Below are 26,490 nucleotides of genomic sequence, written 5' to 3'. Positions count from 1 at the left end.
AGTTCATCCTCTTTTTCTGCTTTCAAATCCTCCTCCCTAACTTTCAGATTAACCTCTACATCTACTGCCATGTTCTGCATCTGTTGCATAATAGAGGGGCTCCTTTCTCTCAGATGAAATTCCATTTTTGGATCAAATGCTGCTAGGTAATGTAATAGGGCCAAATCAGGGGGAGGTCTTATATTCAATGGTATGGAATGATAAACTTGATTGAATCGGTCAGAAAACTGCTGAACAGATTCATTTGGAATTCTTTTTAATTGATTGTATTCTTCTATGACCACGAGGAAATTGACTTTGATCATCCATCTATCAAGGAAGAGTTTGAATAACTGCTGGAGATTTGAGATGCTTGCCTCAGGCAATGCTTTAAACCAAGTCCTAACTTCACTTTGCAAAGAAAGGGAAAACAACCTAACACTAACATCCTCATCCTCCACTTCAAAAATGTTTAAATAATCTTCAAAGGCCTGAATATGCTTTTGAGCAGTAACTCCATTCTCTCCATCAAATATTGGGAGATACATGGGATGATTTTTGGGCAAAGGATTAAGCATGGGAGGCAGAATGAGTGGTTTATATCTATCAGGAAATTTACGAGGTACATGATTGTGTACAGGGTCTAAATGACTGGGTTCGGTATGAATAGGGATAGAATGATTTGTTTTGACAGTAGTGTCCTCCTTGACTATAAGGTGAGCATTAGCAGCATTTAAAGGATGCTGTTCGGGTGTGCAAGGAGGGCTTTCTTCAACATTTTCTACAGGAGAAACATAAAAGTCAAATTCAAACAATATGTACAGCAAAATTTTATGGAGGAGAAAGAACATGACCTCTTGGATAATAATCCAGGTCAAAAGCCTAATCTACTCATAAATTTCTTCTGGGCTCATTTCTCCAGTGGAGTCTCTATTATGAGGATGATGTGGAGTCGCCAGGTGGATACATTAACTTTGAGTGCCTGATCTCTGTCCACCATCAAAGATCAGAGCTAGACTTGAAAAAAGGTTGTGAAGGTTTGGGTCTTCCTAGTGGAGCTTTCCAACTTTCTTTGTGAAACTATCTGAGGAAGTTCCCCAGCGGAGTCATTCCAACTTAATCAATAAAACTTTCTCAGGATTAGGTCCCCAGTGGAGTCGCCATTATGTTATCACTCAGGTTGTCCTTAAGCTCCGGAAAAGGATACAACCGAGGTAACCACAGACCAACTTTGGACTGCAGGTTCTAGCCAACCTACAATTAGAGAGGGCTCTCTCTTTTAAATTTAGCTTTGTTTGAAAAATATTTTAGGCTAGGTCTTGAGTTCAGAAGGTTTTTGTTTTGTTTTTGGTGGGAAGGAAGATGTCTCAAGTAGAGAGGCAAAACATAGTCTGGTAATTTTCAAACCATTGGGCGTGGAGTCAAGGAGTGGGACTGCTGGTGCGATTTCTTGGTCATAAGAGAAATAAGGAGCAAGGTAGCTGCTCATGAAACAACACTTAAAGCTTAAAAGGATGGAATGAGGGATAAGGAATGAGAGGCAATAAAGAATCTCTCACTCAGCTTAAAAGGGGGAAGGTGAATGAGCTCTGTCTAGGAGCAATTAAGAATTCCTAGACAACTGTCAAAGATGAAGGGATTAGGGGAAACATGAGCCATATGGAATTCATATTCATTACTAACCCAGATGAAAACATAAAGAAATAACAGAAAATGAGCATAGAGGGTGTTTAAACCAATTCTAGACTATTCTTTCTTTCTACTATTTTAGACGGTATACCAATGGAAAAACAGAGATAGGAAAACTTATTGAGTCATGTTGCAGCACAAGAATTCCAAATTCACTTCTTCAAAAACCATTAGACACAGAGCAGACAGTCTTTCCTCCAAGCATTTCAGCAGTCTTTGATTACAGAAAACATATCAGGTATACAGTGCGAGTCTCCCTTGAAGACTATCAACCAACCGACCCTTAAAACAATACAGAGGGTGGTATATATAGGGAAGATTTATCTAAAATTTATCTATTGCAGCCGACCTAAGAGGTCTGACAGAAAACTGATTATTCTAACCTAACCTTATCCAGAAACAAATGCCAGAAAAATATCTTTGAGCTACCGTGGGGGCAGTGGTAACAATATGAGTTGACGTCTGTCCTGGTGGCTGTGTGCTGTTCATCTCTTATAATTGTGCATTGGTCTTTGCACCCTTGCTGTTCGGCGGCATTGAATACTTCTGACTGTGATTTGAGAGCTAGGACGAGCTTACTCTTTTTGTTTTTGACTCTCTGGGGGGGCTCATCAATGTTTAGGTGCTTCGAGCCCCTAAAAAATCTTCAGCTGATACCCTTTGGCTCTCTTCCTTCCTCTGATACTCTTTGGCAATAAATTGATGTTGTTCTGGCGTGCTGTGGGTCTCATTCACAAATTAATGGTTGTTGTTCAGCCTCTATTTCTTTCAACACTGTTTTCCGCTCCATCTGGCAAGTTTCGCGAAGAAAAATTTGTCATTCGGCGCCTTTCGGGCTTGCTGGGGGCCGCAGAATGAAAAGATTCCCTGAAGATTCCCCATTCAGGCCCAAAAAATCTAGCGATGAGCGATTTGCGCCTCATCAAAAACTGCCTCAGAATTGGCTTCTGGGGCCCTGAAGTGCGATTTTCGCCTCTGTGCTAAAAATTGATGATGACGTCAGCATGACATCAGCATGACGTGACGTACAGCAGGTGACGTCAGCATGATGACGTGGCGGGATGACATCAACATGACATCATCATGTACGGACAGTGACGTGGCATGACACGTGGCAAGGGGCCACATAGGCAGATGACTGGACATGTGACTGGGCAGAGGGGGGTGATGTAAGCGGTGACTGTGCAGGGGGTGACATATGCGGTGACGTCACCAGGCAGGAGGTGGTAAGCGGTATTGTGGCGCACCACCTTTGGGGGAGAGCAGTTTCGTGAGGGGGGCCTCTGCGACAGACTAGGAGCTGACGCGTGGCGGGGGTACGACGGCAATACCGCCCATCTCCCGGACACTAAAGCTTGGGCGCTTCGGGGATGGGGCGGCCTGCCCACCGTTGATCTGTGGGGCGGGTGATCCAACGGTTGGCGGGAGACGCAAGGTGGCGGCGGGTTAGTGGGCGGGGATATTCGCGGGAATATTCCCAATATATAGTGCGCGGGTGGGTTATGACTTAAGGAAAAGTGGGTTATAGGTTTAGTAAGCGGCGGGGTTGATGTTTTATGCGAAAAACTTTAGGTTAGAGGTGGGAAAGGGGGTTATTTGCGCGCGGAGTTTTAGCAATTTGCGCCCGAAAACTTAGTATATGGGCAAAAAGTGGGTTTTTGAGGGTTTTAGGGTGAGGAGGTTATTAATCTGGCCAGGTGTCAGATTAATCCCTTTTATGACTCGGATGGGCTAAAAACAGCCCCAGATGGACTATTTTTTCCCCAGACTTTATAAAAATATGACTATATTGCCAGGGAGGGGATATTTACATAGGGGAGTTATATGTACATAGCTTTAGTAGGGGAACGAGAAAAGCTGATAGGGAGTTTATATAATACTGTTAGTAGTTAATATGAAGGTGACTAGCAAGCACTAAGGTCAGGGACCTTAGGCAAATTTTGGGGAAAATAATTTGTAGAGAAATGAACTCCTTGAGTGAAGCAGATCTTCACCAAGGCAACTGATATGGAGTATGAAGAGACTAAGAGGCTCAAGAAGATCTTGACCTCTTTGGGGAGTTAGTAAGTGACTTGGGAAATTAGAAGAAGGGGGAAGTTAGTGATGTTCAGGTCTGAGCTCTTCTGAATAAAACTGCATGTACAGATCTGAAAAGATAAAACAGTTTGAAACACAAAATTGATCATCAATCATCATTCTGCAACCATAGCTACCTACCCAGCCTACTTACCTAACATTTTTTTCTTTTTCTTTGGGTGCACTTTAGACTTGCAGAGCCAGATTTACAATTTTCTTTTGAATTCCTCCTATCTAGATCTACACTTATTTCTGCCAGGGCCCAGATTAAACAGTTGGGTCCCTTTGATTCTCTACCTATCTATAAATCTGCCAAGATTAAACTGTTTGGACAAATATCATTTTCTATATTCTAAAACAGGAAATTGAAACCTAGGGAGGCTAGGATTTAGCTGTTTGGCCTTTCCTTAACTGAAGAACTTATCAAAAATGGAATACAACAGTGGCATTTGGACCAGCACACTTTCATTATTTCTTGTGGAAATATGGAACATTGCAGCTTGCAAAGTATGACATATTTGGCATGTAAAAATGTCAATCATGAAAGATAAATGCCAGCTACAGCAGGAGGCTAACAGTGGCTCCACTTGGGGATGGCTTTTCCTTGTGAAAAGTCAAGAACAATAGGTCAGACTGCCTTGTATTCGATTGTTGTTGTATTCTGCAAAATTTGCTTGGCCAGCTGCCTTATTTATCCTACCTACCTACCCTAACCAGCATTTCCTTTGTTCTTAGGTGTAATGAAACAGCCAATGCAGCCACTTAAGCATTATGAACATGAATGGCTTCTGCTGCTCGTGCTTGCTGTTACTTGAAATGGAGATCTTGCAATCTGATGTGGCTTTGTTGATCTTTGAGAAGGTCAGGTAACTGCTGACCTTTTTTGCTAAAATTAGAAACTGTACAAAAGGGTCTTGTAGCATATATACATTATTGCTGGACTGAACTAAAGAACTGTAAAAAAGTTTGGGATAGCTATCATGCTTTAGAATTGGGGGATTATCAACCACTTGATACCGTGCTTCGCAGCCTGCCAGCAGAGAAGAGCAGTGTTTTACCTCATCACGCAGCTTACTGTCAGACAAATTCTGCAAAACATGGGATGGTACCTGTAATTCTTTGAAAGCTGGCTCAGATGGCACCTGACAGACTTGCGCTGACTGTTCTTTTTCTTCTTCAAATATCCGGGATAGCTGAAAATCTACAGGCAGGGAATCCAATTGGATTTTTTGGTCACATGCTAATGCTTCTGAGTCTTCATCAATCTGACATTCACTGGAACTTTGGGGCTGCAAATCTAGTGGTGATGCTTTAGGAGTAGGGCCCGGATTTTCCTCTAGCTGATCAGTAACAGAATATGGTGACACTTGATTGTTAACGGCATGATAATTATCCCCAATAAACTGAAAAGACCTAAAACAAAATGGTAAAGCTCCTTCACTGAATTTAAAATTTTCTACCTTTTCCTCCATTTCTTCATAGCTGAAATGGGCATGCTGATCATTGTTTTCAGGCAGCTGATCCTAAACTGTGCTCTCTGCAAAAATAAGATGTGACTCTTCTGCAAGACTGATTTGGTCGTTAGGCTCACAGTCATCATCATACTGATCATATTTTGGGAGACATTTGAAAGAAGAGAAGCTATTATATTCATACATTATATCAGGAGACTGCTCCATCATGTATGGCGAAATGAATATGTCATCTGTTTTGTAGCTGGTTTTTTTATGAATATCATTACCTTCCTTTTGCAAAACAGATCTATTATGGCGCTCTAAGCCTTCAACTTCCATTGTGCACATGTGCTTCAATTCCTCTGCTTTCTCTAAAAAGATGTCAAGTTCATCCTCTTTTTCTGCTTTCAAATTCTCCTCCCTAACTTTCAGATTAACCTCTACATATATTGCCATGTTCTGCATCTGTTGCATACTAGAGGGGCTCCTTTCTCGCAGATGAAATTCCATTTCTGGATCAAATGCTGCTAGGTAATGTAATAGGGCCAAATCAGGGGGAGGTCTTATATTCAATGGTATGGAATGATAAACTTGATTGAATCGGTCAGAAAACTGCTGAACAAATTCATTTGGAATTCTTTTTAACTGATTGTATTCTTCTATGAGCACGAGGAAATTGACTTTGATCATCCATCTATCAAGGAAGAGTTTGAATAACTGCTGGAGATTTGAGATGCTTGCCTCAGGCAATGCTTTAAACCAAGTCCTAACTTCACTTTGCAAAGAAAGGGAAAACAACCTAACACTAACATCCTCATCCTCCACTTCAAAAATGTTTAAATAATCTTCAAAGGCCTGAATATGCTTTTGAGCGGTAACTCCATTCTCTCCATCAAATCTTGGGAGATACATGGGATGATTTTTGGGCAAAGGATTAAGCACGGGAGGCAGAATGAGTGGTTTATATCTATCAAGAACTTTACGAGGTACGTGATTGTGTATAGGGACTAAATGACTGGGTTCGGTATGAACAGGGATAGGATGATTTGTTTTGACAGTAGTGCCCTCCTTGACTATAAGGTGAGCATTAGCAACATTTAAAGGATGTTGTTCGGGTGTGCAAGGAGGGCTTGCTTCAACATTTTCTACAGGAAAAACATAAAAGTCATATTCAAACAATATGTACAGCAAAATTTTATAGAGGAGAAAGAACATGACCTCTTGGATAATAATCCAGGTCAAAAGCCTAATCTGCTCATAAATTTTTTCTGGGCTCATTTCTCCAGTGGAGTCTTTATTATAAGGATGATGTGGAGTCGCCAGGTGGATACATTAACTTTGAGTGCCTGATCTCTGTCCACCATCAAAGATCAGAGCTAGACTTGAAAAAAGGTTGTGAAGGTTTGGGTCTTCCTAGTGGAGCTTTCCAACTTTCTTTGTGAAACTATCTGAGGAAGTTCCCTAGCGGAGCATTCCAACTTAATCAATAAAACTTTCTGAGGATTAGGTCCCCAGTGGAGTCGCCATTATGTTATCACTCAGATTGTCCTTAAGCTCCGGAAAAGGATACGGCCGAGGTAACCACAGACCAACTTTGGACTGCAGGTTCTAGCCAACCTGCAATCAGAGAGGGCTCTCTCTTTTAAATTTAGCTTTGTTTGAAAAAGATTTTAGGCTAGGTCTTGAGTTCAGAGGGTTTTTGTTTTGTTTTTGGTGGGAAGGAAGATGTCTCAAGTAGAGAGGCAAAACATAGTCTGGTAATTTTCAAACCATTGGGCGTGGAGTCAAGGAGTGGGACTGCTGGTGCGTTTTCTTGGTCATAAGAGAAATAAGGAGCAAGATAGCTGCTCATGAAACAACACTTAAAGCTTAAAAGGATGGAATGAGGGATAAGGAATGAGAGGCAATAAAGAATCTCTCACTCGGCTTAAAAGGGGGAAGGTGAATGAGCTCTGTCTAGGATCAATTAAGAATTCCTAGACAACTGTCAAAGATGAAGGGATTAGGGGAAACATGAGCCATATGGAATTCATATTCATTACTAACCCAGATGAAAACATAAAGAAATAGCAGAAAATGAGCATAGAGGGTGTTTAAACCAATTCTAGACTATTCTTTCTTTCTACTATTTTAGACGGTATACCAATGGAAATACAGAGATAGGAAAATTTATTGAGTCATGTTGCAGCACAAGAATTCCAAATTCACTTCTTCAAAAACCATTAGACACAGAGCAGACAGTCTTTCCTCCAAGCCTTTCAGCAGTCTTTGATTACAGAAAACATATCAGGTATACAGTGCGAGTCTCCCTTGAAGACTATCAACCAACCGACCCTTAAAACAATACAGAGGGTGGTATATATAGGGAAGATTTATCTAAAATTTATCTATTGCAGCCGACCTAAGAGGTCTGACAGAAAACTGATTATTCTAACCTAACCTTATCCAGAAATAAATGCCAGAAAAATATCTTTGAGCTATGGTGGGGGCAGCTGTAACAATATGAGTTGACGTCTGTCCTAGTGGCTGTGTGTTGTTCATCTCTTATAACTGTGCATTGGTCTTTGCACCCTTGCTGTTCGGCGGCATTGAATGCTTCTAACTGTGATTTGAGAGCTAGGACGGGCTTACTCTTTTTGTTTTTGACTTTCTGGGGGGGATCATCAATGTTCAGGTGCTTCGAGCCCCTAAAAAATCTTCGGCTGATACCCTTTGGCTCTCTTCCTTCCTCTGATACTCTTTGGCAATAAATTGATGCTGTTCTGGCATGCTGTGGGTCTCATTCACAAATTAATGGTCCTTGTTCAGCCTCTGTTTCTTTCAAAATTGTTTTCCGCTCCTTCTGGCAAGTTTCGCGAAGAAAAATGGGTCATTCGGCGCCTTTCGGGCTTGCTGGGGGCCGCAGAATGAAAAGATTCCCCATTCAGGCCCAAAAAATCTAGCGATGAGCGATTTGCGCCTCATCAAAAACTGCCTCAGAATTGGCTTCCGGGGCCCCGAAGTGCGATTTTCACCTCTGCGCTAAAAATTGATGATGACGTCAGCATGACATCAGCGATGACGTCAGCAGGATGACATCAGCATGACATCTTCATGTACGGACAGTGACATGGCATGACATGTGGCAAGGGGCCACGCAGGCAGATGACTGGACATGTGACTGGGCAAAGGGGGGTGACATAAGCGGTGACTGTGCAGGGGGTGACGTATGCGGTGATGTCACCAGGCAGGAGGTGGTAAGCGGTATTGTGGCACACCACCTTTGGGGGAGAGCGGTTTTGTGAGGGGGGCCTCCGCCACAGCCCAGGAGCTGACGCATGGCGGGGGTACGGCGGCAATACCGCCCATCTCTCGGACGCTAAAGCTCGGGCGCTTCGGGGATGGGGCGGCTCGCCCACCGTTGATCTGTGGGGCGGGCGATCCAACGGTTGGCAGGAGACGCGAGGTGGGGGCGGGTTAGTGGGCGGGGATATTCGCGGGAATATTCCCAAAATATAGCGCGCGGGTGGGTTATGACTTAAGGAAAAGTGTGTTATAGGTTTAATAAGCGGCGGGGTTGATGTTTTATGCGAAAAACTTTGGGCTAGAGGTGGGAAAGGGGGTTATTTGCGCGCGGAGTTTTAGCAATTTGCGCCCGAAAACTTAGTATATGGGCAAAAAGTGGGTTTTTGAGGGTTTTAGGGTGAGGAGGTTATTAATCTGGCCAGGTGTCAGATTAATCCCTTTTATGACTCGGATGGGCTAAAAACAGCCCCAGATGGACTATTTTTTCCCCAGACTTTATAAAAATATGACTATATTGCCAGGGAGGGGATATTTACATAGCGGAGTTATATGTACATAGCTTTAGTAGGGGAATGGGAAAACTGATAGGGAGTTATATAATACTGTTAGTAGTTAATATGAAGGTGACTAGCAAGCGCTAAGGTCAGGGACCTTAGGCAAATTTTGGGGAAAAGAATTTGTAGAGAAATGAACTCCTTGAGTGAAGCAGATCTTCACCAAGGCAACTGATATGGAGTATGAAGAGACTAAGAGGCTCAAACAGATCTTGACCTCTTTGGGGAGTTAGTAAGTGACTTGGGAAATTAGAAGAAGGGAGAAGTTAGTGATGTCCAGCTCTGAGCTCTTCTGAATAAAACTGCCTGTACTGATCTGAAAAGATAAAACAGTTTGAAACACAAAATTGATCATCAATCATCATTCTGCAACCACAGCTACCTACCCAGCCTACTTACCTAACATTTTTTTCTTTTTCTTTGGGTGCACTTTAGACTTGCAGCCCCAGATTTACAATTTTCTTTTGAATTCCTCCTATCTAGATCTACACTTATTTCTGCCAGGGCCCAGATTAAACAGTTGGGTCCCTTTGATTCTCTACCTATCTATAAATCTGCCAAGATTAAACTGTTTGGACAGATATCATTTTCTATATTCTAAAACAGGAAATTGAAACCTAGGGAGGCTAGGATTTAGCTGTTTGGCCTTCCCTTAACTGAAGAACTTATCAAAAATGGAATACATCAGTGGCATTTGGACCAGCACACTTTCATTGTTTCTTGTGGAAATATGGAACACTGCATTTTGCAAAGTATGACATATTTGGCATGTAAAAATGTCAATCATGAAAGATGAATGCCTGCTGCAGCAGGAGGCTAACACCTGGAATGAATGGGCGGAATGTGTTTGTTGCACATACATGTCGGTTGCATATGACATGTTATTTATGCTTGTAGTCTATTTTTTTGTTGTATACATGGTGCTGATCATTGTAGCAGTGATGTCACCATGTGGAAGTTGATGATGTTGTTGTTGGGATGTGTTTGTCATGAGTGCATGTTGGTTACGAATTTGTTTTGCATGCCATTGTCTATATGTTGTTAAGCATGCATTGTCATGGTTATAGTTGTGCATGTATATTAGGTCAAACATGCATTGTGAGGTCATTATATGTAGTTTGTTTCATCATGATGTTGTTGGTTGCTATGATGCTAATGTGTTGATTAAGATAGAGAAGGATATACAGAACATTAGATCGAGGTTGTGGCACTAGACTTCAGGGTAAGAACAGATCATCAAATAGGTTTGTATGTTGGGCATGCAAGTATGTTGGTTAATGGTTATTATAAGCATTAGGGTTATGTACATGCTTGTCATTTTATTGTTGTTGTGGTTACATGCATGATAGATGCTAGTTGGTCAGTATGAGCATATGCACATGTGTCAAATAGTCATGCATGGTAGTAACTTGTTGTTATATGCATTGTTGTTGTTGTTTTATGTTAGTTAACTTGACGATTGTGTTATATTTTGTTGATGAGTATGTTATATGTTCACTTGTTGTTGTTATATGTTAGTAAATTGATGCATTAGGGGACTTTTGAGGTCTAAAATTGGCCTCCTAATGAAATTATAAAATAATAGTGGAAATAATAAAATAATATTAGATTACATCATCAAATTTTAGAGGGAAAAAAGAATATCAACTTGTATTTCAACTTATCTCCCTAAGGTTTTACTCAAATTTCAAGGAGTGCTCGTTGGATGCAAAATTTAATTTCTCATCCAAGGAGTACCCATGTTGAATACTTTCAATCGATCCTGCTACACGAAAACTGAGAAATACATGAAAAATGTGATTGCAATCACATTTTTCATGTATTTCTAATTTTTCGTGTAGTAGGGTCCATCAAAAGTATGCAACATGGGTACTCCTTGGATAGGGAATTAAATTTTTCATCCAATGTGTACTCTCGCTCAAAATTTGAGTAAAACCTTAGGGAGATAAGTTGAAAATACGAGTTGAAAAAGTAGTTTTATTATTTTATTATTTTATTAATTTTTAATCTTTTTATTTTTTTAGTCCAAAAATGGTGAATCATCCCCCATGGTTGACATCATCATCTTGAATCCTATTGGTCCTTATAAAGTTTATTTTTGTTGTACATTTTTCTTAGGAGACCCATTTTAGACCTCAAAATAACCCTAATGATTAGGGTTATTTCATTAAGATCTTGATGTTATATGTATTATGTTGATTTGGATTGGTCTGTTTAGATGGTTATGGTTATGACATTCAAGTATGAGATGATATACTTGTGATGTTGTGTCATATTAATTTGGACTGAATTGTGCAGATGTGATATCCTCCCCTGAGATACATTGAGGTATGTGTTTTATTACGTTTTCAATTTGGTTTATCTAGCATGTTATGTTTACAAATTGATTGAATGTTTGATTAATTGCATGATATGAGTATGTGTCTATAAGATTGCATGAATGGATGATTTTGTTTTAAGATGGTTGTACTAACACATTATGTGTTGAGATAGCTGATATGCACTTGACTGTAAGTGTGTGCTAGTTGTAGTATTATGATTTTGTCTATTAGTTGATTATGACATGGATTTTAGTCTTGATAAATGTTGATTTCAAATTAATAGATATGATGTATTGATTTTTGGAACGTGTGACTGACATATATCAATAGTTGCAAGGAAACATGCTTGGTATAAACATGACAAGGTAATAGTTGATTTGTTTATATAAGTAACAACTGTGTGAAGTGATACCAGATAATAAGACTCAATTATAGCAAGGAAAAAGGTACAAGAAAGAAATTGGGTAAAAATTCCTTGGGCTCTGTTTGGAAATTAGAATTCCAAACGAATGAGTTCTTTGCATACATGAAGTCTTCTTAACCTTGATTTTGTCTGACATTATGTAGATATGTGCTATATTTATGAACATGTACTTGATAGGTAAAAAATTGATTTCCATAAATGGTCGGATTCATCAAGGAATTGGAGTTTCTTAAGAGGTGTACATGTTCAGTTACAAGGCAATGTGCTTGGCACAACAAGGTAAGGTAACCATTGTATTGTTATATTTATTTATGCGCTGATAGTTATGTGTTTATGGCAGTATGATGCAAGGGGTTGCATGGAAAAGGACACTGCCATGGAGTATCGAAGAAGGCTTGGGTTGAGATTTCCTTGGAAGGATGGGGAACCCATGGGAATTGAGTCATGGTATATGTTGCTAGTTTGTTATTTCAGTTTTTTTTTATTTGTTTGCTCTTGATTTGCATTTTCATTTATGTCTAGTGTATGGCCATACCAATTTGTTTGTGGTTTTGTATTGTTGTTGGTTTTTCATGGTTTTCTTCTTGTTTTTTTCTTGTTCTTGCCTTTTATGTTTTGAGAGTCTTGAGATTGGTTGGGAAAGAGGAAAGTTAATGGAGCTCTGGGAGAACTTTGTTGTACTCAATAGGTAATGTAAGACCCAAATGGAGCATAGTGCATGAATAAAGGGAAGTTGAAAGCAAGAGTATGACAACTAGTTGGATTGGTTGGGTCTAGCGAGGTAAATGGACGATGGCAGGATAATCATGGGAAATGTTACACTAGAGGTAAATTCAATGTATTTAACGTGTCTGATGCCTTGGCTAAGTTGGGAACTGTTGTTCTCAATGTTGTGCATGTTGTGCACAGATAAAGAGATTTCTCTTCACCTTGACCTTATGCTATTTGGTAATTATGTTGTGATCATGATTATGTCGATGCCTATATATGTATACATGTATGTATGTATGTCGTTGTCTGACAGGGACACCAGAAATTATGATTATTTAATGCTAATGTTTATATGTATATATTTATGTATGTATGTCATTGTCTGACACGATCATGATTGTTTAATGCTAATGTTTTTATATATGTATGTATCTATGTATGTATGTCACTGTCTAACATGGTTGTTAGGGATCATGGTTATGGAGGAATGATTTCTTATGTAGGAGAATGGCATGAAAGATGCTCCTCGTCTTATGGGGAATCAAGTGGGAAGAGTAGCCTCGAAAAATTTATGAGGTGAGTATCATGTGGATATGAGTTGATATTATGTGTTTATACTATGCCTATGTCTATGTTATGGTAGGTAATGCTGAGAGTTACATTAGCAGAATGAAAAAAACATGATCCGCGAAATGCTAGGATAAGCATGGATGACAAAGAGACAGTGGAAGCAAGGTTGCTTCATAGAGAGTGTGGTTTTGGATGTGCAATGATACTGTTGTGTATATGTTGTGCATATTGTATATTCAATGATTGTACCTATGACGTTGTGTGCCTGTTGTATATATGGTGTTGTGTGCATATTTTATATTCAATGATTGTACCTATGGCGTTGTGTGCCTTTTGTATATATGGTGTTGTGTGCATATTGAATATGTAGTGCTGGGTATATATGGTGTTATGTACATGTTGGATATACAGTGTTGTGTACATATCGTATTGGGTGCATGTTGGATATGAGGTGTTGTGTACATATTGTATTGTGTGCATGTTGGATATGCGGCGTTGTGTGCCTATTGTGCTATGCACATGTTGGATATGTGATGTTGTGTACATATGGTGCTATGTACATGTTGTATGTGCATTTCTATATACATATGGTGTTTTGTGAATATTGTATAGGTGGTGCTATGTGCATACGGTGTTGTGTGCATGATTGTACATGTGGCGCAGTGTGCATGTGGCGCTGTGTGCAGGCGGTGTTGTGTACATGTCGTGCATGTGGCGTTGTGTACATGTGGTGTCATGTACATGTTGTGCATCTGGTGTTGTGTACATGTGGTATTATGTACACATTTTATAGTTGGTGCGGTGTACATGTGGCGTTGGTACACGTTGTGAGGGTGGTGTCGTGTACATGTGATTATGTGCACACATTGTGCAGGTGGTAAATGTGGTACTGTGTACATGTTGTACAAATAGTACTCGTGTACATGTGGTATTGTGTGCATGTCATACATGTTATGTTACGGGCATGCGGTACTATGTATGTGCATTATGTAGTCGTGGTATCGTGACATGTGTATTCGTTGTGTTTTACTCTATGTACGTATATGTATTGTGTTGTACTGCGGATGTAGGAGTATGTGTTGTGTTGTAAACTGGGTATAGGTGTATGTGTTATGTTATGTGCCATGTGTGGATGTATGTATGGTGAAGTACATTATGTGTATGTGTATGTGATTGAAGAAAATAAAAAGGCACTGGGTGTTTGTTGGGTGTGGCAAATAATCGGTATGTATACGAAAAGGAAAAAGGACAAAGGTAGAAGTGAAGGACTGATTAAAGGATAAGTATTAGTATTTTATTTCAGTTTTATTATACATGTGATCTATGACTCTGATTTATGATGGTTACATGTGATCTATGATTCTGATTTATGATGATTGCACATGATTCATGATTTTGATCTATGATGGTTGTGTTTTGAGCTAACTGGATGTGATATGTTTATACACGATGATTTGGTCAAGTGTTGGTTTGGCTTGTTGTGCTAGGAAGTGAACATAAGTGCAAGTGTACCTTATTGATGGGCCACCAATGAGATATGATTTGGATTTATTTCAATTTGTTTTGAATCTAATGGGAATTATGTGCTTGGTATAGGAAATCATGGAAATTCCTAGACTTTATGGTTGAAACCGATTGTAATAATTAGTAGTGTTAGTGAAAGGAATTGGAACAGGCAGTATTAAGTTGGTAAATCACTTTAGGAGCAGGGCCATTGTAGGACATTGGTACCCAATAGTGTCCATTGATTTCCATGAGCATGTTATGACTGGTATGATGGTTTTGAGGCAAGGATATACCTTCATTTTTGGACCTTCCAATGCAAGGAAACCTTGCCAAGGGAGGGGTCACCCGAGGGACTTTGTAGCAGAGAAGGGGATGCCTACGGAACTTGGAAGGTGTGTGACTGCATGGAAGGGGGTGACTGGATTTCCTGATGGACTGTCTAGCAGTGAAGGGAAGGTTGCTGATGGATTGGTTTTGGTCATTACCATTGCCATATGGAATCAAGTGCACATTGGGATTGTGCCCTAGAACAATGAGCCTGTAACTTTTCACTGAGGGGACAAGTGGCGTGAGGATTGTAACACTAGAAATTGGATGCAGATTTCACTTTGGCAATCGATTCTGGATTTCTTGGGAAGGACGTGAATCCTAGTATTACTTTGAGGGTGGAGGTGTGAGCCTCTAGATTCCTTAGTTACTGATATGGGCATCGTATCCTTTTATTTGTTGGTTAGAGAAAATGTGCATATGTGTATATGTGTATATAATTGTAAATACTGTCTCAATATGGATTTACAAAGCTCCATAGAAAATATAGTTATTTGTTGCTTGAAGCAAATGTGCATAAGTATCTATGTTTTTCTATTGTAAATACCGTAATGAGTTGTGTTATAAAGCTCCAGTAAACGGTATGATTGTCATGTTTTCAACGGATATCATCGTAAATACTGCAACGAGTTGTGTTATAAATATCCATAGGCATTATGTTTTTTTTTAGTGGTTTGCTGGGTTATAGGTGTTGTTGAACATCGATGGTGGTGTTCCTCCAAGGGGGAGGGTTTTGTAACAACCCTAGTTAAAAAAAATCCATGTAAAAAAATATAAGACCAAGGTCATGGGACACATATTCCAAGTTGAATGGTGGGAAAAAAATCATAGTGGGCATTCATTTTGGTTTATTATGGCTAAGGAAATTGGAAAAGGAAACGGAAAAGGCTTTGGAAAGGTGAGAGACATTATTTGGTATTTATTTATGAAAATAAATGAAAATTGAAATTAGGATAAAAGGAAGGTGAAAGGTCACAAGTTGAATGTGAGGAGGAAAATGAAGGAAAAATAAAGGAAAATGAATAAAATAGAGGCCTCATTGATAAAAAGGCTTCTGAGGATTAGTTCATGGCTTTTGCTAGTGTTACCCTTTTGTTAGTTCAATTTTGGAGCTCTCATTCTATCCTCTCTCTCTCATACTCTTGGACACATAGAGTTTTCTTGGAGCACTCTTGTAGGAGTGTGGCATACATGGGATTTGGAACAAGAAGGCCAAGGAGAAGCAAGAAAGCGCAAGAGGACATCAAGATCAACAACTACAATAGATTTTTATTACAGGTACTGAGATGCATGTATGATTTCCTTGCTAGTTTTGGCATGCATGGCACATGCATGTGGTCTATTAGTTATGATCCGTCATTGGCATGGAGGATTGCTTAGATTGATGGTGAATTTTCCTAGCCTGCCATTTCCTGGATAGCCATGGTATTGTGGGTGTGTTACTTTTGTCTTTTGGTTGGTTCTCATGTTACTTTGGCTATGGGTTTACTAATTCCTAGAAGCATTGGTTGGACAAATGCTCTCAAAGCCTTGTAAAAATTTGGGTTGAGTTACTAGTCCTATAAGCCTTGGTTGGAAAAACACTCTGGAAGCCCTTTGGGGGTTGAGTTACTAGTCCTGGAAGCTCTACTTGGATAAGAACTCTAGAATCCCAATAGCAGTTGTGGGTTGAGTTACTAGTCATGGAAGCCTTGGTTGGAACAATCACTCTGGAGCCCTGTACAACTTGGGTAGAGACCAACCTGGTGATGGTTAGTGATGCCCGACCGTGAGATGGAATCACTGGTTGAGGGTTGCGGTGGTTTGGCCTCTAGAAGCCCTGGTTTGGTTTTCCTTGATGTGTTTCATGAGATCCCACATCCATGCTTGGAATATGGCACGAGGGTGACTAGCTGAAAGAGAGATTTGGTTCAACCTAGTCTATGGTCGGGTGGTACATGGAAGTCCCAAGCCTGGTTTCATTTTTCATATGTCAATAAGAGATCTTTTTCCTCTTGTATTTGATGGGTAAATGTACTTGTTACTATGTGGTTTATATGGTTGTTATATCCTTCTTATTCATGTTGGTTATGAATATGCTTTATAATAGTTATGATGTATGGCTCTCATCATGTTTTGCTTAGTATATGAATGAATAATGAATATATGACCTAATAGTTGATAATGCATCTATTGTGATAAGGCATCAATGCTTCTTAGTGATTCTCAGATATCCCTTATGCTCAGATCTATTGTTATCACTTGTAGAATGCATATTTATGACATGTTTGACGAAATGCATGTCATGACTAGTAGGGGTCCATTTAATTCATTGATCAAATGTTTACATTAGTACCTTTGTTTTAGTATTACTTATCATTTCTGGAAGTCTCATAGAGTTATGTACAGTGGCCTGAGACCTAGACCTAAAAAAGTGGCACAAAATCGGGGATCGCTAGCACAAAACTACCTAAAAATTTCCACAGTCGCTAGGATGGCCTTGCTATGGGAGAGATTGGAGGGTCCCAATCACATTGTTGCCTTGTCATGGGAGCGATTGGGGTGTTAGTTTAGTGAAAGACAAGTTGCTTCAAGGATTAAGCACCTGGAAGGGTTGGATGGCTCCTAGAGGTTCTGTAGCATGTCTGGAAGGTCAGATTAGTTTTGTTTTGTCAGTTCCACTTCCTTAACTGTACATTGGGAGTTGAATCACATCATAGTATCCTCTCGTGACATGCCCTAGTGGACCGGTTAGATTGGGTAAAAGTTAGAGGAGGGTGATACAAAGACCATCAATAAGTAGCATGAAACCCATGTTTTAATAATAATAACTTTTTGTGTTCTTCTCTTGTTTCTTACATACGATACATATTGAAATGAGTACAAGAACAATTATGAATACTAAAACTAGTTGCATTTTCAACATGTTATCCATTATGAAAGGAACAACACTTATTATTTTGAAAATGACAATTGTAGGCATATGTTATTTCCCATCGAGGATGAAGGAGCTAGGAGGAAGTAGGCCCAAGCATTCTAATGACAACTAGGAAGAAGAAGTTGTTGTAATAAGTCAAGAGGAAATAAGAGCTACAATTTTCTTTAATCTGTAAGCCCAGAACCATCCTTACACATAAAATATTGAATTTCATGTTGAAATTCAATCCTTATTAGATGAGTTTAGTGATGTCATTGTTGATGAGTTATCATATACATTACGACCCATGAGGAGAATTAGCCATCACATAGATATGATTCCAAGAGCTAGTATATCCAACAAGGAATCATGCAAGATGACACCTAAAAAGAATGAAGAGATGAAGGCCAAGTTTATAAGATATTGGAAAAAGGACTAATTAGAGAAATTTTGAACCCTTGTGTCAATGTACTAGCAATTTTGAGTTTGAAAAAGGATTAAGGTTGGAGAATGTGCACCGACTCGAGAGAAATCAATAACATAACAATCATGTATAGATTTCCCCTATCTCGTATGGATGATATAATGGCTTCTCTAAGTGGTGCAAGATATTTTCAAAAATATATCTAAAGAGTGGCTTTCTTCAGTCAAAATGAGAGAAGGAGATGAGTGGAATATTGCATTCAAAACCAATGATGGTTTGTATGAATGATGGTTATGCCTTTTGGCTTAACCAATGTTCCCAAAACTTTTATGAGGCTCATGAATGAAATCCTCAAAGATTTTATTAGGAAATTTGTGATTGTTTATTTAGATGATATCCTAGTGTATAACTGAACTAAGGAGGAACATCTCATATTTTAAAAATTGGCATTGAGGAAATTTCAACAAGAAAAACTTTTAATAAATATGAAAAAGTGTTATTTTCTTAAGACAAAATTAGTTCATTTCGGGTTTGTAATTTCTTATTAAGGGTTGAAAATGGACCCAGAGAAGGTCAAATCCATTAGAGATTGACCTTATCCAACAAGTATCCACAAGATGAGAAGCTTCCATGGGTTGGATAGCTTCCATTGAAAGCATATTCAAAATTTTACTCACATTTGTGCATCGATAGTGGATGTAATTAAAAGGGAACATCAAAATTTTAAATGGACAACAATGGTTGAAGATGCATTCTAATTGTTGAAGGTGAATAAAAAAAAAAAAGCCTGTTCTAGTCTTGCCTGAATTCTAAAAACCTTTTCAAGTGAAGTGTGATGCCATTAGAATGGCCACTGAAGTTGTTTTCAGCCAAGATGACAATCCTATTGTCTATTCTAGTGAGAAATTAAATGAGACCAAGAAAATATTCCACCCATGATAAAGAATTCTATGCAGTGATTCAATCCCTAAATAAGTGGATGCATTACCTTATGCCAAATGAGTTTATTATGTACATAAAATATCATGCCTTACAATTCATAACAAGACAAGACAAGTTGAACCGAATACATGCCAGATGCATTGAATACATGTAAAATAAAATATATTTTTTTGAAATGTATTAGTGGAAATTCTAATAAAGAATTTGATTCCTTGAGCATGAGATGTTTGGTTTTGCAAGAGATTCAAATCAACACTTTTGGGTATGAACACCTCTAAGAATTGTATAAGGAAGATTCATAATTCAAGGGAATTTGTGAAGCTTGTGAAAACCCCATAATAAAGGACCGAAGCCCTTGGCGTGAGTATATGATTCAAGAGGGATTTCTATTCAAGGGAAGTGGGTTATGTATTCCAAAAGGATTGATGAGGGACAACTTGTTGAAGGAGAAGCACAATGGAGGACTAGCTGGTCATTTTGGCCATGTATGAGGACCAATGTCAAAAAATTTGTGGATAGGTGCAGAATTTGCTAGAATGTTAAAGGAAGACAACAAAATGCTGAGTTATATTAATCACAACCCATACCTAACGGGCCACCGGAAGCCATTAGTATGGTCTTTCTCTTGGGTTTTCCAAAAAACGAGAGGAAACATGACTCAATTTTTGTATTAATGGATAGGTTTTCGAAGATGGAACGTCTCATACCTTATTCTATACAAAATGGTGCCACTCACATTACTAATTTGTTTTTCAAGGAAGTTATGAGATTGCATGGAATACCTAGGAGTATAGTCTTAGATAGAGACACAAAATTTGTTGGACATTTTTGGAGATGTGGAAGAAGCTTGGAACTAATATAGCATAAAAATTAACCTATCATCCTCATATAGATGGGCGGACAAAAGAAATGAAAGGTTAGGAAATTTGTTGAGGTGTTTGGTCAATGAACATAACAAACAATGGGATCAAATTCTTCCATAAGCTAATTTTTCCTATAATGATTCTCGTAATAGGAGTACAAGAAAAATTCCATTTTAAATTGTGTATGGCATGCACCCTAGAGGCATTTCTGAACTTAGAAATTTGGAGAAAGAATAAATTCATAGTATTGATGCAGAAGAATTCGCTACAAAAATGAAAATGGTACATGAATAGGTCAAGGAACAACTACAAGAAATCAATCATAAATACAAGCATAGAACTAACCTCAAGAGGAGGGAAATTAATTTTGAAATGGGGGACTTGGTTTTAGCACACTTAAATAAGGGACGCTTCCAAGGCATGAGTACAATAAGCTAAAATTAGAGAAGATTGGTCGCTACAAAGTATTGGGAAAGTTCTCCACACACACTTATGAGATTGAACTACCTTTTGATATAGAGATCTCTCCTATATTTAATATTATAGACCTATACCCTTACAAGGAACCTAGAGACGAGAAGCATAATGGGTAAGAGAAGATCTAGTTGGAAGATCAACTACCTACATCCCCGAAGCCACACTTGGAAAAGATTCTTGACCAAAGAGTTTTCAAGAATACTAGAAAGAATGACTGCCATGATTTTTGACCAAAGATTTTTCAAGAAGACGACTAGACAGAGTGACTACTATGAATATCTAGTGAAGTGGAAGGGTCTTCCAACTAAATATGTAATCTAGATGAGTGAGGTAGATATTTTGAAGCATGAAAATACTATTATAGACCTCATGGAGAGGAGTCCATGGAATCTTTTGTTTTAGGGGAATATCAAGCATCCTCCATTAATTTATTTTTTGTTGTATTTATAATTAGAGCATTTATGGAGAGGTTATTTCCTAGAACTTTGTAGTCTCGCTGAGGTGTGTGAGAGGAAAAGTGTAAATATTTGATAAGCATGAGCTGTCCTCTAGTTTCTAGAACCAAGGAAAGATGTAAATTTTCTCGAAAAATGTTACTTAGAGCAATTTTAACTAAAGGGAATATTTTTCTTAATGCAAAATGATAAAGGTACGAGAGTCCTGGAAAGAGTTGCTCAACCAGGCCCATGAATTTAAAGACTTCCCTATTTAACTATCTGGAGATCTGAGACTATAAATAGATATCGGACATTTTCTATCTTATATTTTTTTTTTCATTTGGCTTGTGCAACGAATGTGAATGATATTGATATTGTGGTCAGATTGTACTTCACGATGATACTATGTGTAAAGTCTCTTATTTAATTAAAGGGTAAACTATGAATAAACCAAAAACAACGTCGACCCTATGTAGGAACTCTGTGTGTCACACCCAAGGATACCAAACATATACTCGGTTGAGACAATGTACATAAGGGGACAATAGTTAGTCAATGACTTCGAATTTCTTGAAGTAGCATGGAAACCTTAAGTAGGAATTGTTCCCCCGACATATATTCACGAAATTAAATCCTGGCCATCGAGTTCCAGACCAATACCGCGCAATCAGATTTTGAAGGATAGACCGTCATGGAGTTTGGTATTGCATCCAATATGTTGTCGAGCTCACTCTCATCAGCCAATAGCACCTCGTTGGGTTCGAGAGGGTCCAAAATATTCAAGAGTTGGTGATCGTCTAACAGATCTAGAACCATCGATCTCCGCCCGTAAGTGATATCTTGATACACAATTAATACTCTCCTCATTAACAACCAAAACTTGAAAATTTGTCATTGGATACACAAAACCTTTGAGACACTCTACTCGTATTTTATTAGTGAAGTTATGAGTATTAATCAAGTCAATAAGCAATATAACCTTTTCCTTATTAATGTATATTACAATCAAGTTAGTGATTTGAGGTGATACCAACCTAGTGATGCATGAACATATATTTCACGCTTATATCAATCAATATTGTGCAAAATTTCTAATTTTTTTTTTTTTATATTTGAAGGGTACAGGATGTTACTAATCAGTTTTTATAGTTTTCTACATTTCCTCTTCATCATTATTGTCCAAAGTGGAAATTTTTGTTTCTTGTCATTTATGCCTTTTTGACCTAATTCTATTACAAGTAATGCACATCCATTTTGCTCTCTTTCCTTCATTTCCTTCTATGATTTAAGTAGGTTGAGGTAGGATTTCCTTATGATACCCAAGAAAATCTTTGTGTCTTACATATGTTCCAATTGTACGCAGTGTGTAGCCCTATTCTTGGAGCAAATATGAGGAGAAAATTATAACCTGCGTAGCCCCTAAGTGCTATTAAGGAGGTAGGATATTTCAAATTTTCCTTCTAATGAGATGTTTTTAAATTCTTTTTGAGCTTATCATGGTATTCCTCTCATTGAAATATCCTTATCCTTATGACTATACTCTTTCCCAAAAGTAAGCTTTTAGCCCAAAGTTATACCATTTGAATGTTTTTAAAGAAAATTCCTCTCTCTTACCATGTTAATAGTTATATATAAAACATGTCATCATTATCCATGTAGCTTTGTTATATTGTCACATCATGTCTTTTATGGTCACTCATATTTCACACTTACCAAAAAAATTTGGGTCTTCAATGACTTATCCCATTGTAATAAAACTTTCTAATAAAATGTATCATGTTGTTAAAAACTTTATATGAAACCTAATAAATTTAACTATGAAATATATTGCATTGGAGAATTTTTTTCCTGTTATGATAAGGACGTACTCCCTCTTTGTGTTGCATTAAAATTAATTCTATCCCATGCCATATTACATTTTAACAATGTTTAACATTTAATGTTTCACAAGTGGAAAAACTTTCCCTTCCAACCAGGCTTCTATTTCACACTCTTCAAACTTTTGTTAAAGCCGATACCATGTATCACAATACCCATAATTGATAAATCTTGCATTTCACATTGCTTTTTGTTATAAGAAGTTTTATTAGATGTGGTACATGTATTACAACTCTACAAAGTTTAAATCTTTGCAATAGCATAATAATTTTGCATCATATAGCCATTTAAGGTGTGTGATATGTTAGTGCAACTATTTTTTTTCATTTTAAATTTTTTGATATTGGCTATTCTTAAGTAGAATCAAAGGAAACCATACATCATACAAAATATTGTCGTGCTTCTCAATATTGTTAAACATATAATAGCTTATATCATCAAAGTATTTCCTTAAAATATGTATCATATTAAAATATCTTCAAAAAGTCGTACTTTCCCTAAAAGTCATTTACACATAGTTAAAACTATAGTTTCAAGAAACTATATACAATACTTCCAAAGCTATTGTATATACCACAAAAATACCTCTAGTCCTTACAAAAGTTATAATTTAAAACATACCCATAAAAGTATTCTACCATTATTTAGTAAAAAATAGTCACAAAAATAATCTCATATCCTTCATAATAAACGTAATTTGTTTCCAAAAATAAAACTCTTTTAGAAAGAGCATATGCTTGTGTGTTATTTCCTTATTTATTTATTGAAAGAGAAAAAAAAAATATTGGAACTTTTCCCTTAAATCTAAAAGTATTTCCTTACTCCAACTTCAAAAATATCTCTTTTAGAAAGAGCATATGCTTGTGTGTTCATTTCCTTATTTATTTATTGGAAGAAAAAAATGATATTGAAACTTCTCCCTTGAAACTAAAATTATTTTCTTATTTCCTTTCGGTACTCCAACTTCAACGCTTGTAAAGTATAAATTCCTATCAAACATATCTAATACGTAACACTACCTCCACTTAAACCTTCTTGAATAGCTCCATGAAAAAAACCACCAAAAATAACATATCTAATACGTAACACTACCTCCATTTAAACCTCTTGAATAGCTCCATTAAAAAAACACCTAAAACTAACAGTGAAATAGTAGAAATCTACAAAACTTAAAATTTGCGAGCTTCTCTTCTTCCTTCAAGGAAACCAGGTATGCTTCTTCCATCATCCTAAGAGAAACCATGCTGATTTCATCTTGGATTTCCAATTTCAATTGATTGATATACCTTTTTGTATGTTTCTGGGTGTCTTCTACATAACCTGCCCTCAAATTCACCTTATAAAACTCCTGTGTATACTCTCTAACTGTCAGAGGTTATGTAATAACATTCTTATTTCATATCATATAAATAATTAATGTATCATTATATTTTGCCAAATGTTCCTTGAAAATTTATATCATTTGTTGTATTGAAAATATATATATATATATATAAAACACTTTATATTATATAGGTAAATTATTTTTATACAATATTCATTTTTACATTATGTTTTTCTTAAAAAAGAATTTAAATGATTTCATAATTCTTCGAAGATTTTTTTAAGAAAAATACTTCCTTTTAGTTTCTTCAATCATTATAAACGTGGTATTAAGGTTTTATAATTCAAATTTAATTTAGCGTAAATATTAAAGCTCAGACTCATATATATGCCTTACATCAAGATTAGTAATTGTGATCCCAAGATTTGAGACTTAGTTTAGGTATAAGTCCATTCTTCCACACATGTCTATAATGCCAAGGGTTTCCATATATATGGCTTACATCAAGATTAGTAATTGTAATCCCAGGATTTGAGACTTAGTTGAGGTATACGTGCATTCTTCCACACGAGTCTATAATGCCAAGGGTTTCAAAGCCCTAAACAATTCATTTTAATCATTACATCATAAGTTACATTGATTAAAGATACAAGTTGGTTTCAGCTTCTAAATATATGTAATACTCATTAATCAAGTTGGTTTCAGCTTCTAAATATATGTAAACATTCATAGAAAAGGCATGGCCATTAAGATCTGTAATTTATTTATAGTGGGTAAAAGCATCATTTTGTTATGCTCATATAAATTATTAATGGCTTAATATATGTTTTACAGATATATATAGATTTCAACGACAATATCATAAGTAAGTATTTAACTTTCGTAATTCTATTTTAACAAAAAAATTGCATCTCATCATATGTATATAGTTCTTTCAGAAACAAATTTTTAGTTTATTACCATTTATTCTTTGTGATTCTGGTGATAATGTGACATTATCACCACTTTGTACTAAATGCATGAGTCATAAAGTGGTAAATAACACCTAGATATACTTTAATTATTCAATTTATTTTATTTTATTACACATGAACTTCACCCCAAAGCAGGAGATAGATTTTATAAATATAAATTTTATAAGGAAAGGAAATTCATGAAAGTAATGCAGATTAGTTTCTCGATTAATTTGAAAATATTAGGTCAAGTAAGTTAGAAAAATCAGGGTAATGAATGCTAAATTCTTTGGTTGACTTTTAGAGAATTCTAAATTTTTTGGTTGATTTTTAACTAGGCCTCTGAATATTAGATCAAGTAAGTTAGAAAACTATCAAGATAGCGGATTCTAAATTCCTTAGTTGATTTTTAGCAAATTCTATGTTCTTTGGTTGATTTTTAGCTAGGCATATATCATTTTTCTAAACTAGAAAATATTATTAAACCACCATAATTACAATGTTATTGTTATAGTTTAAAATATATGTTAGACAACATGAAATCTTTATAAAAGTATGCATTTAATAGGTCATTTACTCTACATTTTTAATATAAAATATTTATTTCAAAAACATGCCATAAAGATATGTTTGAAGTAAAATTTTATGGTCAAAACATATAAGAAATTTTAATTATTTTTTTACGAGAGTATATAAAAATTCTAATATAACTTTGCTTACAAAATTTTATTTCCATATATGTCACCACATTCATTTATCTCTTATAGTCAAAAGTAGACATAAATCATAAATAACATAGGCAAGCTTGTAAACAAATTATTGATCTTACTTGAAATAATACTTACTTTGAAATTGAAAAATTATCCAACAAACTAATTGAGAGTGAGCACTTTTACACCCAATCATAGGCTTAGTTGCATTTATTATATCTACAATTAGCCACTCTTTAGGTATACCATGATACCTCTAAGGTGAAATTTATTAGTGCTCAGTTTTTTAGATCGAAATGGTAACTATCTCATAAGTATGAGTTTAGTATGGATTCTTTCTTTGTTAAGTGTAGGGTCTACATGCTAGCTTGAATAGATTTTTAGTGAGTCCCTTGAATACTACAAAGTCTATAAACTACTACCCTACCTTGCACTCCTTATGCTTGCCCAAATTTGCACCAATTTGTAACCTTAAGCCTTAACACTCTACAACTTCAAGAACTTTCGTACACATATTCTAAGCCTCAAAATAGGTTTATCAACTAAAAAATTATAGGTAAATGGTTTCTCGTAGAAAGGATGGATTTTCTTTCCATGCGCTTCCACATACTTTTTTTTTCGACACCAAAGTATTGGATCCTATTTCCACTTCAAATTTCCTTTTTTTTCATGTGTTAAAATATAGTTATC

The sequence above is a fragment of the Pinus tabuliformis genome, chromosome 6, assembly GCF_031772625.1.
Source record: "Pinus tabuliformis cultivar Carrire ecotype Pingquan chromosome 6, CPIR1, whole genome shotgun sequence".
NCBI lineage: Eukaryota > Viridiplantae > Streptophyta > Pinopsida > Pinales > Pinaceae > Pinus > Pinus tabuliformis.
This window is presented reverse-complemented; position numbering follows the sequence as displayed.